A 13,681-nucleotide genomic window follows, 5' to 3' on the forward strand; every position below is an offset into this window, starting at 1 on the left:
TGCAGTGTAATAAAGCAATACCAGCTTTTTCTTAACAGATTACAATCATACAATAACACTGGGCATAACTAATGGCATTAAAGTGAAAGAAACATGGAAAAAATTAAGCTACATTTCAGCATCTGAACTGTGAGTTGAAAAGGTAGGTAAATGAGGCAAGATGAAATTCAAGCAAGCTGAACAGCAACCTGTAGTTTTACTACCACGGGGAATCCAATGAAATGCTAAAATCCTGGATATGGGTACCTGTGACAACCCACCACTGCCAACCAGTGATCAAGGAGCCTCAATCCCACCACTGCCACCAAAAGTGATGTCCCCCACTGTTGCCAGTGGTGAGGATTGAGGCTCAATCATTTATTTATTACTAAATATATCAGTAAAAAGCAAGACAATATGGAATATATATCCACAGTATGCCCTACTGCAAGAGAACAGAAATGTACACACAATATTGTAACTGTTTAAATGTATATATTTTAAGAGTGGAAACTGGACTACAGCATGTTAACCTCAGTCCAGCAAACTTTAGAACAATATCTGAAATTAAAAATAAAAACCAAAAAAAAAATATACGATGTACTCCAAGGAATGAAGAAATCTCAAGTCTCCAGAATCTGAAATTAAATGACTTTATAGGTTAGGCCAAAAAAAGATAGTCATATTTTAATTCTCAATGCAGCAAGACACAAAGTCTGTACTAGGAACCTTTCTGTATTGTGTTTAGGGTGAACTAATAATTACTAGTCTTAAAAGCATGAAGGAATACAACTGCTTTTGGCCTGTGAACTAGAAGTCAGATGACCAGAAATTATGTCATTCTGCAAGCTATTCCAGCAGTAATATTTTAGATATTAATTTGAGAAGTCTCTTAGTGAGACAGAGCATTCTGCATTCTGTCTTGGACAGGACAAAAATAAGAACCATTCACCACATCTGCCTTGCTCTAATAAAGTAAGTTTCTAGGGAAAAGTATAACTCTCTCAGATACAGTCAGAAATATAGTAAAGCTTAGTTTAGATGATTTTCTTTATTTGTGTAAGCCTGTACTGCAATGTTATTTTAAATATATCCTGTAGTTTTGAACTCTGATGTCACTGTGAATAGATATTCAATATTGTCTTGCTCTTTTATTTATTTATTATTAAATATATTTAAACGTTTCATTGTGGCTGATCTGTGTAGAGATACTTAAGTTTTGACAGCACTTGCATATTTACTTAGTGACACTGTGTGTGTCACTCCTAAGAGCCTTTGCTCTTTGTCAAACTGCCATTTTTATTAGTATTAATATTACACAGCAAGATTAGACACTCTTTGTTAAGGGCTTTAAAGTAAAGTAGCTGATAAGGAGTGACTAGTGACAGTGGAAACTACCTTTTAGTCTGGGCAGAAGGGACCATAGCTAGTAAACCTGTGCCAGCCTTTCCCAGGTGTGTGTGTGTGTGTGTGTGTGTGTGTGTGTGTGTGTGTGTGTGTGTGTGTGTGTAGGGAGAAACCAGCCCTGGACTGACTGCAGTCTCTGTGTGCTCTTAAGGAAAACTGCACTTGATGCAGAAAGCTGCATCTGGAAATACTGTGTGTGTGTACTTATTTTCCCAGTGAACATCCACCACCACTATTGCCAGTGGTGAGGATTGAGGCTACTTGATTACTGGTTGGAAGTGGTGGGTCATCACAGTACCACTAGTATTGAAACCTATTCTTTGGCTCAAATCATACCTATGCAAGTCACAATAAGGTCCAGGATGGACAAATTTGATGAATTTTCAGTGGCCAGAGAAATGAAGGCAGCTCTTGTAGTTCACGTGGAGAAATTATGTTGCACCAGACTAAGAAGAAACAGATAAAGATAATAGATGGTATTCCTGTGGAAGTTTGGAAGTCTGAAGGAAACTTCACAGAATAGGCACTCAGGAAGCAATACAACTCAGAAAAAGCACTTTACTCAGCTACATGAAGTACAATAACATCCACATAAACGTTTCACTTTTAAATGCGTTTTCGTCCTCTCCTGACATAATCAGATAACACAATCCATGAAATCAAAGCCATTTTTATAATTGCGCAACTAAACCATCAACCAATAGCATATTCCATTCAATAAAACATTCATATAATATATAACACTTACTATCTACATAAATGAAATACTCAAACAGTCATTTAGATATAAACATATTCCCATTAAATACCCAATTAATAAATATAAACTAGAACACCTTTTATTTAAATAAAAATCACTTGATTTAGACAATATTTACCTGAAAGAATGCATTAAGTTAGGAATTGTCCCAAAGGGATTAAGAGTCTGGAAATTCCCTAATGAAATACGGGAAAGTTCTGAATGTTATAATGAATAGTTAAAAGTATTTGATCAGTGAGGTTGTGATGTAATGTTGTTTGTCTTTTCGGCTTTTCCGGTTAGGGGTCGCCACAGCGGAACTCCAGTCCGCTAATGATTGGCAGTTGATTTTTATGGTGTCGAGTTGCCAGCCCGATGCCCAACCTTCAACGAAGGCACACCTATTCAATGCATGTCTTTCGAACGCCCACTTGACCGCGGGGAGGACATGCAGACTCCACACAGAAGGCACTCCCAACCCAAGCTGAGAATCGAAGGGAAGAACCTCTTGCTGTGAGGCAACAACGCTACCACTGCACCACCGCGGAAGTATCAGTAAGCACTTTAATTTAGTTCTCTGCTGATTTTTATTTCTTAAAATGTTTTCACATGCTTGGTTTTGATGTAATGTGCTTGCTTATTAGAGAAAATGAGAAAACTACTGAAGTTCTTATAAAAGAAACTGAAACTGTGAACCGATGCATTTTTAAATGATTTATTATATACAGAGGATAAGGAGAAGGAGAAGTATGAATATATGCTAGAGAAGGTGGAAAAAAATGTAATGATATTTTTAAAAGAAAAAATAAAAAGATAGAAAGGGACACTACTGAATATAGGGAACATAGAGCATATCCCAAACCTATAGAACATATAAGGCCTCAACAGAATAAACAGAGAATTACAAATACATTTAGTACTTCACATCTTGAGAATGAAGTGATGCAAGAAGAATATGTAGGACAAAGTTATAATAATAACTATAATGACCCTTTAGAATACCCCCCACTCCGAAGGTCGGAGAGGTTAATGAACAAGACATGAGTAAAATCCAATTACCCCAGATTGGGAGGGGGGTACAGTGAAAACAGAAGACACTAGTTAGTATAAGTTCTGAAGAAAGTATCCATAAATAAGGAGTAACAGTTAGATACAAGGGCTACACTATATATAATTATAGTGCAATAGACATTCAGAAGGTACACTTTGATCTTTTTTCTAAGGGTTTCAAGTTTATACCTAGAAGGAAGGCAGAAATTGACAGGGTAATTATAGACCTTAAATTGTTTATTAGGAAGAAAAACTTGGAAATCTTATTTAAGAATACTGAAAACAATATGGCCCACAACAATCCCTTAACTAAGAAAAGTACCTATAACCCCCCCTTTACATCCTCAGTTGAAAAATCTGGAGAACCTTTTGGAATTAGAATTAAGGAAAGTAACTGAGATAAATAAAATGGTTCCAAATATTTCTTATCCAGAAAAAGTTCTCCTAGATGAAATTAATAATAATTACAATTTAAGAATCATGGCACCAGATAAGGGAGGGGAAATGGTCTTTATGGATACTATAACTTATGAACCTAAAGTGATGATTAATGTGAAATATTCCAGAGTGTCATTAAATGAAATTAATATTTCTTATAAAAAAAATTCTTAACATTGAATGAATTACTGTTAGAAGGATCAATAGATCTAAAATCATTTCAATTCCTACATAATGATAGACCCAAGGTACCTAGTACATTTGGAAAACCTAAAGTGCACAAAGATCTATTAGATCCACCCTTCGACTGATAGTAGCAGCAGAACGTTCTTCTACAGCTCCTTTGGCTAGATTTTTGGATATCAAACTAAAGTCTCTATCTGTGACTTGTAATAATACTTTAAAAGATTCATGGGATCTTCTTAGACAGATAAGACCAGAGATTTATAATGAAAGAATTATGTTTATTACTATAGACATAGTTGATTTATTTTCTTCAATCCCACATGATGTGGGATTGCTTTGGTTAGAAGAAGCTATGGTTGATGCTGGAACATTAAGCCATATGGATTTTAGAATATGTTTAAGTTTGATGGATCTTGTTGTGACTAATAACTTTGTACACTGTAAGGGAGTGTTTTTCCAGCAGATTCAAGGAGTAGCAATGGGTGCACGATGTGCACCCACATATGCTAATATTGTTCTCTCAGTATGGGAGAAAAAATATATTTTTAATTCAAAATATAATAAGTGCTGGAAACTCTATAAACAATATTTGGATGACATCTGTTTAGTGTGGGATGACACAGAAGAGAAGTTTTATGTATGTGATGAATATATAATGAATACTACAACTTTTTAAGGTTTACTTATAATATACAACACAAGACGAATTATCTAGATATCACTATAAATAAAGAAAATTGAAAATTTAAATCGACAGTATATAGGAAAGATACATATGCAAATTCACATCTCTTTTTTACAAGCTCATATCCCTTCAGCCAAAAACGTAGCTTAGTCAAAGGACAACTTGTTAGGGGAAGCTGAATGTGTTCTGAGAATAATGATTTTGTAATTGAAAGTAAGTTCCTACAGCAAATGTTCTTACAGAGAGGATACCTATTAAAATGAATAGAAGTAAAAAAAGGAAGTAATTATAGGTAGAGCAGATAGATATGCCCCCATATAGGAACAAATTATAGTGAGACAAAGGTATTTAATAAAAAGGAGGCTACTAGTAATATATTCGAACGAGCATTTATGACCAACTATAGTGGAGATGTTAAAGCTATAGTAGAGACGATAGAAGAAGTATGGGGAAGATTTTCTGCAATATCAGATTTAGATATTTTTGATACTCCGTTTAAATGTATTTTCAAGAAAGATTCAAATATAAAGAACATTATAGAAAGAAGCAATAAAGGGGTAATCCTTATGGACGTAGTAAGAAAGGTACCTTTAAATGTGGCCATTGTTCACAATGCTCATATATATAATGGAGAGAAGGTAGAATTAGTAGCTAGGAATAGGGTGATAAATAGTAAGGAATATGCTACATGTGATAGTAGTGGGCTCATCTATATAGTTATGTAAGGCATGTAGTGGATTCTATGTGGGTAAGATGGAGAGAAAGCTCCGAAGAACATATGAACACTTATATCAAGTAAAAAACAAAAATAATACTAATGCCCTTTACAGACACAATTTAGTAAGTCACAAAGCAACATTATCTTTTTTTGTGTTAGAAATGGTGACTAAAGATATAAGAGGAAGGCTATGGGAATTTCATATAGAAAATAGAGAATTATATTGGCAGATAATGTTGGAAGCCAATAGATTCCCCGGCATGAATGAATATTTGTCATTAGCTCCTGTTTTAAAAATCAGAGCTGCTAAACTTTAAAGTGCAATAATTTTTTTGTCCACCAGATAAAGTATTGATTACCACTGTTTTAATATAAATAAATTTATGTATTTTAATGTGTGTTTTATAACAAGTTTTATATATTAAATCAATTTTAATATGAAAATATTTACTAATTGTGTACTTAATGGGAATATATTTATGTCTAAGTGACTATGTTTGGGTATTTAATTTATGTAGATAGTAAGGGTTATATATTATATGAATGTTTTATTGACTGGAATATGCTATTGGTTGATGGTTTAATTAAGCAATTATAAAAATGGCTTTGATTTCATGGATTGTGTTACCTGATGAAGTCAGGAGAGGACGAAAACGCATTTACAAGTGAAATGTTTATATGGATGTTATTGTACTTCGTGTAGCTGAATAAAGGGCTTTTTCTGAGTTGGATTGCTTCCTGAGTGCCTATTCTGTGAAGTTTTGGTGATTTTTGGGCACTTTTTTATTTTTTGAACAGTAAGTCTGAAGGAAAGAAAGTGAAAGATCCAAAAGGCTTTGTTTAACTATTTTAAAAGGCAGAGAAGCACAACATCCTGGAAGACAGCTATGGCGGCTATAATACCTAGACAGTAAAGACCCATTAGACCCAGCTTCAAATAGACCTATTTCTGCTTTGAACCATAATTACAAAGTCATGTCTATAATAGCTAAAAGAATGGCAAAGGTGTTGCAAAAATTGATAGAAGGACAGTGCAGTGGTGCAGCAGTAGCATTGTCACCTCACAACAAGGTCCCGATCTACATAAGACAGAGCCCCTCACTATCACTCTTCAAGAGGAACCTTGATGAGTGGATGGGTAACAGAAAGTTCACACTGGGGATCACACCAACAGCACTACTAGATAGGGGCCAAGGGTACTAGCTGCTAGTACAAGGGTCTAGGGAACTACTAAAGGGGCAGTGAATACCGCACAACGTGGCTGGGCTAATATATGCCTTCGGGCAGATAGCAGAGTACCAAACTATGAACCTATAAGAGGTTCTCCAGTTTGATTCTCGGCTGGAGTGCCTTCTGTGCGGAATCTGCATGTCCTCCCTGCTTTCATGTGGGTTTCCTATGGGTGGTCCGATTTCCTCTCATATTACACAAACATGCATCTGGAGTGTTTCTCCCCGGGCCTCCACTGAAAACTGGCTTCGTTCCAAGACGGACTTTCCCAGTAAACAAATGTAAAATAAAAAATAAATAACTATGGATCAATGTGGTATTATGGACGGGAGCCTAACATAACATTAATACAACAAAGATGATCCACCAGAAAGCAGAATGTAAGAAAATAATGCTGTTGTTGGTGGGTCTTAATGCAGAGAAAGCATTCAAGTTGGGATTTTCTAAGTAGGGAAATGGAAGCATTCGCATTCCCTAATACAATAATAAGGTTAATTAGGAGGATAAAAGAGGGACTGGAGGCAAAATTAAAGTGGGGAGGGTTCCTCTCTGATAAGCTGTCTGAACAGTTGTCTCAACAGAGGAACCAAGTTGGGGGGGGGGTCCTCTGTGACAAATTGTCTGAACAGAGGAACCAAGCAGGGGCATCCTCTCTCCTTTATTTACGTTATATTTAGAGCCACTAGCAAAGACAATAAGAGACTCAGAAATTCAAGAATATAATTGATATGGTAATCAAGAAAAGTTGGCTTTACTTGCAGATGACATTTTGTACCTGATAAACCAGAAAAGGACATCACAGTGTTGTGGGACATTGTCAGACGTCTTCAAACCTTTTCAGGATATAAAATTAATGATGAAAAAACAAAGGCTACAGCTGTAAACTATGTACCCACACAGATTGGTTCAGCAACATCCATATTTATGGGGACGTAATACATGGATATATGGGAAGAAAATAACAACAATACAGTACAAAAACTGAGAAACTGGAAGCTCTTGGTATGAATAGCAAAATAAAGCACAACTCTTGTATTTCTTAACTATCCAATCTCTGCTTTCACATTCCCTCTCCTCTCCATCCCATTCCTAGCTATGCTACTTAGCAGAACATTACTTGCTTTCTACTCTAGTGCCTCTCTCACTCTCCTATACACCCTCTCCACTGCCTCTCTCCCTCTCCTATACAACATATCCACCTACCAAACTCATCACTCCTCACTGCTCTCCTACACCCATCTTCCCCACTTACCCTTCGCAATCCTTAAGCTCATTTCCAACCACATCGTCTACCCCTGCCACAAAACTCCTCCTTCTCAAAATCAGACTTCCACCTTGTACACCAAACACAAAGTCAAAAGCCACCCCTATCTCTACTCAGTACAGAACTCAACTCTACTTATACTCTCTAATCTACTACTATCTGGAGACATACATCCCCATCCTCAACCTCTATACCCTTCCAATTCCTCCATCAAACATACTAACCATACTATTCCACATATTCATTCTTCCAAAAAACAATTAACTCTTTTTTTACCTCAACATCGGAAGCCTACTTAAAGTTAGTGAATTCCATGCCTGGATCACCCAATACTCCCCAGACAAAATCACTCTCACTGAAACCTGTCTCAAACCCCACATCCCAGACAAAGACTTCCTACCCTGAGGTTATAATATCCTATGCCTGGACCGTACTAAGATAAAGGGTAGAGGAGTTGCCGTCATGTTTTCCAACCATCCGTTACCCCTCTAGATACTCCCACCTCCATACAATCTGCAGAACTATTACTTGCCAACTGCAAAATCAATGAACACAACTCCCTCACTATTGCTGCAATCTACATACCCCCAGGGGATAATTTTCCCACACTAGAAAATAACCTCTCTTGGCTTTCTCAACACTCACTTAACAAGACTGTTATCTTGGGAGACGTAAATGTCAATTGGCTATCCTTTCCCACTGACAATCCAAGCACACACACAAATCTGTATCTCCCAGCTAATCTCCACTCCCACTTACACTAGTAAACCCACTAACTCCTATTCCATTCTGGATTGGATACTTGTCTCTAATCTTCAAAAATATCACTCCCCTGAAATTCTCCCTGACTCTGTCAGTGAACACTGCCCATTGAAGGTTCTAAGATACCCCCCCCCAGATACCCCCCCCCATCTACATCACCCTCATAAGTACATAGATTGTTGTAAACTCATACATTTGCAACCTGACATCCCCAAAAACCATCTCTCAGCAATCAACCGGTCCTTCCTCTTTCATCTACCTCTTGATGATGCTGTTCTCAAATTTAATTATATATTTCTCAACATTCTCAACTCCCTCACTCACCTTCACACAGTTAAAGTGAAGTCCTTCATATCTCCTTGGATTACTCAAACCACTCGCACCCTAATGTTCAGAAGAGATGAAGCTTGGAAAATCCTGTCCAAAACTAAACTCACCACTCACCTCCAACACTACAAAGAACTCTGTAACCTAACAAAGAAACACATCACTAATCACAAGCAAAACTTCTATAACAACCCCCCACCATCTCTCTCATCAAACTGCAAGAAATTTTGCAAATCCATCAACCATATTCTGCACCCAGGTAACCCCACATCCCCTAATCCTAGTCCTAACACCCCCCCCTCAAGAAACCGCAAATAATTTAAGTTCCTACTTCATTGAAACCATTAGTAAAGTATCTCCTCAATCACATTTCAAATATAGGAAATAGAATCCACGACCAGTCAGCACAGGAACACAACGTACTTTAATTTAAGCGCTTTTCAGCACACAATAGATAGCCTTCATCAGAATACAAAATACAAATAAATTTCACTCATTTTATACAAGGAAAAGGCGCCATAATTAATCAATAAATTAATTAAGTAATTAGTTATTCATACTGAAGACACAATTTTTAAAGACAAAGGGTATGTTACTAAAGAAGATGCACTGTGAAAATAAAAAAATATAGATCTCTGTGAAAATAAATATAACTTCCAACCATTTTATCCTGAATCTACTTCTAGACACCTAGTAGATACAAGTATGTATTCATTTGAACAATATCTCCTCAATCACATTTCACCAATGTCATCACTGTCCCATGACCACCAACTTCCCCTAACCCCTCTCCTGCTTTCTCACTGAAAACTGTATCTACCAACTACATCAAATCCTTGTTTAGCTAAAGCCCTGCTCCCTCTCTGTTGTCAATCTCCCTCGACTCTTTCTCTGTAAAGTTGCAAATTCACTAGCACTTCCCATTTCTATTCTCATTAAGCGTTCTCTCACAGAAGCTGAAGTCCCCACAATCTGGGAAAAGTTTTACACCATTCCCATTCACAAGGGTGGAAACTCTTCTGAGTTTGCAAACTTTAGAGCTATTGCTTTTCTTTCGCCTCTCTCCAAATTCTTAGAGACAAATCCTACACCATCTCTTACAAAACTTACTCACTTCCACACAACATGGCTTTCATCCAAAACACAGCACCTCCACTGCTCTCATTTCTTTCATTAACACTGTATGCCTAGCTCAAGACAATAACAAACTAATTTTCACCTTATTCCTCAACCTTTCTAAAGCCTTCGATACTGTGTCCCAACCTCTCCTTCCATCCAAACTCTTTGAACTTAATCTGTCCCCATCAACCATCTCCTGGTTTTCAAGTGTTACCTCTCTGATCGGGAACAGTCTGTTAGATTTCTGTTAGATTTCTCTCTACTACATCACCTGCCTTACCTATCACAATGGGAGTACACCAAGGGTATATCCATGGGCCTCTTCTGTTCAATATTTTTACCAATCAATTGCATACCTCCTGTCCTCAGTCATCTCTTGTACAATACACTGATGATTCTACTGTCATTACCACAGTTGACTGCCTCTCTGACCTTAACACCCTCATGCAAAAATCCTATCAATCGAAAACTGGCTCACCCAGAATCAGCTGATTCTTAAACTCAAGAAAACCAAGCTCCTACTTTTCACCCCCAAAACCATGAACCATCTCAAATCTTCATTCTCTACCTCTTCGCTCAACAATACACCTATTTCAGTCGAGTCACACACCAAGCTTCTGGGGGGTCATCATAGATGACCAACTCAAACCTGACCTTCATATCTCCTATAACATAAAAATCTCCAAAAACGTGGACTTCTGTATCATAATAAAAAATTTCTCACCACTACTTCCAAATCTTTATATCCCATGCTTACCTCCTTCAAAGCCTCTTCTATGGGTCTTAAATTCTCACTAACCTACAATCCTCTTCCCTGTCTAAACTAGAATCTACTCATAACAAAATTGCTAGATTCGCTGCAGGTCAAACCTACCAATCCCACCACTGCCTTGCTCTCAAAAGCCTAAAATGGTTAGAATTCCCCCAACTTCTCATCTCTCAGCTTCTGATCATACATTCCATTGTGTACCATCCTTCTTCTTACCCTGACCTGACCTCTCGTCTCCTAGTATACCCCGTCAGATCTCTCCATAGTTCTGAACAAAACCTCCTCTGAATTTACAAACCGAAGGGCAAAACTGGGCAAAACCTGTATAGCTACTCTCCTGCCCAAGCCTAGAACAAAGTTCCACTACACATCAGACACATTACTCACTCAGAGTTTTAAGACTGCTCTTAAAAACCTCATTTTCAATACTTGGCTCCGTCACTGTACCCACCCACCCTAACAGGCCCCTAACTCCCTTATTTCCTTCCTGTCTTCTATCCTCCTCATCTCTCTCATGTCCACCTATTGTCCTGAACTTCCACCCCCCTAATCCTACTAGATTCACCATAATTAAATCTTCTACTCTCTGTTCTCTATTCACCTAGTCACACATTCCTCCTTTCCTAACACTGTGTGAACTCTCCTCTTAATTTGAACTCTCTACAACTTCTGATAATGTTAGGCTCATATATCTGCTAAAGTATCACCAAAAGTGTACTGGTATATGCCTGTTCATAACTTCAGATGTATAAATGACTATAGCCTGACGTTGAATCTATTGACAGACTCTTGCGTCTGCTATTATGCCACTCAAATTGCTGAGGTTTACACCTGCAAATAAGTTCTGATGCACAAATGTTTCCATGTAGGATCCGTTTATACTATTTGTGTGTACACTTCATTTGTTATACTAGTTATATGACTGAACTTGTACACTATTTGCTTGTACTAATTGTGGAGATATAGGACTGAACTTGTATACTTATTGTTTGTACTAATTGTTGAGCTTTTCTCCCCAGGCCTCGGCTGAAAAAGTGTTTTTACCCAGTCGAACTAACCTGGTCAACAAATGTCAAATAAATAATAAATAAATAAGTCGTATAAGCCAATCATTCCAATAGAACAAGATGGTTTGGCATTACCTGATTTGAAAGGGTATTTCAGAACTATGCAGCTAAGGTTCCTATACAGAACACAAGCAGAAAGCTATACTTCAAAGTGGAAAGGGATGATGATGAAACAGGGGGAAGTTCAACAAATAGCGAGAGAGAGTGGCTGCAGATCCTTAAGGAGAATAACAACCATACAGAATAATGCACTCAAAGTAAAAGAAAGCATTCTAAGAACTAAACCAACACTAGAGTGAAGAAAGGAGATTTTGCCAGTAAGAATGACCGCAAGTAGGTATACAGAAAATAGGCAAGAGCGGGTTGACATTTACTGAAGAAAACTGGCAAAAAAAAAAACAAAGGCAGGATGCAAATAATTAGAGAAGGAAGGTAATGAGAGTGGCATGAGGCCAAGAAGATGTTTGAACTGCAGGCTAGAAACCGCTTTCTCTACTAAAGATTTATATCACAGTAGAGAAAGGGATAAGGGAACCCTAAGTGAAAGACCTGCTCTGGTAGAGTTTTTAGTTTAATCTAGAACAGAAACTGCTGTTAAAAAGGGATAATTAGTAGGGCATATAAAATATTGGACAATAGCTATAAGAGTCACTCAGAAAAGGTTAGAAAAAATTGGAAACAGACTGAAAAAATAATTTACAAGGGAACAATGGGAAGACCTATGTATGGCTCCCAAGTATGCAACAAAGTCTAGATGGTTTAGGATTTCTGCTTGCAAGTATTTGCATAAGTATTTTTGTACCCCAAGTAAACTTTAATCTTTCCTCAGGTAGACAGCAAACACTGGAGGTGTGATGGTGAAGAAAGAATTATCTGGACCATATGGTTTGAGAGTGCAATGAGCTGGCAGATTTTCAAAAATTGATACAGAGTACTCCATCAGAAAAGCTGGGTGTGAAAATGGCTGTAACTAAAGAAATTATTCTTTTGAGCTAGACCACAGCATCTAAATTGGCTAGACATAGTTAGACCTTGTTAATTTCAATTCTGTTGGCTACCAAAAAAGCAATTACTAAAAAAATGGAAAGCAAAGTTCAAATAGACTATATTTGAATTATTAAATATTATAAAAGGGATAAAAATACAGGAAGAGGGAATTCAGAAAAGTGAATGAAAGAGCATATTACATAGAAATAGTTGGAAATTGTGGGAACAATATATGCAGAACAGTGTTCAGGAAGAGCCTAAGAGTGTTGAAGGCCCAGTTAGTTAGCTCAGTAATTAGGAGGCCACTTCTGTACTGAAGCCTTGTTCTCTACTTTCTTAATTAAACTTGTCTCCAACCATCGGATACTTGTCGGCTTGAGTTTGTGGTGTAGCCAGACAACAAACCCATAAATCCAACCCCATTGGCAACAAAAGTGGCTCTTAGTGGAACAGTCTTAATACAATAAATCAACATTCTACTGCTGGAACCTTCTGAACAGATGTCCTTCAAAAATGTGTATTTTGTCCAATACTTTTCTCACTTTCATGACATCGCTAATTCAATCCCCTCCAATTCCCTTGTTCTTTAAGTCAATAATATCCTAAGCTATTACTCAACTCCTACCTTATAAGAAGATGACTTCCGAGATGGCTGCACACCGAGAAACACCTTAATTTTAGCTCTCCCAGTGTGAAAAGAGAAACCGAGGAAAGACAGCCAGTGAATTAACTGGCTAGTAACTGCAATGTCAGGATGCCAACATAAAAAAAAAAAAAAAGAAATTCAAAGAACCTAAAAGAAAAGCAATCACAAAAGAGAAGGCAAAAAACACTGACTGGGAAGAATTCTGCAGCCATTTAGCGAAAAACAATGCAACTTACAGCTTTGGTGCAAGACATGACTTCCAGTAGCCTACAGAAAAAATAAGTAAAATGCACTCAAGAGTTGATCAA

General features: G+C 37.3%; 1 protein-coding gene across 4 annotated transcripts in view; it reads right to left on the reverse strand.

The window, feature by feature from the left end:
- The window catches only part of DIMT1 (DIM1 rRNA methyltransferase and ribosome maturation factor), a 624,336-nt gene that overhangs the window by 545,232 nt on the left and 65,423 nt on the right, over nucleotides 1-13,681 (reverse strand). The gene's annotated exons all lie outside the window — the stretch shown is intronic.

The sequence above is a fragment of the Protopterus annectens genome, chromosome 2.part2, assembly GCF_019279795.1.
Source record: "Protopterus annectens isolate FY-2018-M chromosome 2.part2, PAN1.0, whole genome shotgun sequence".
Lineage (NCBI taxonomy): Eukaryota > Metazoa > Chordata > Ceratodontiformes > Protopteridae > Protopterus > Protopterus annectens.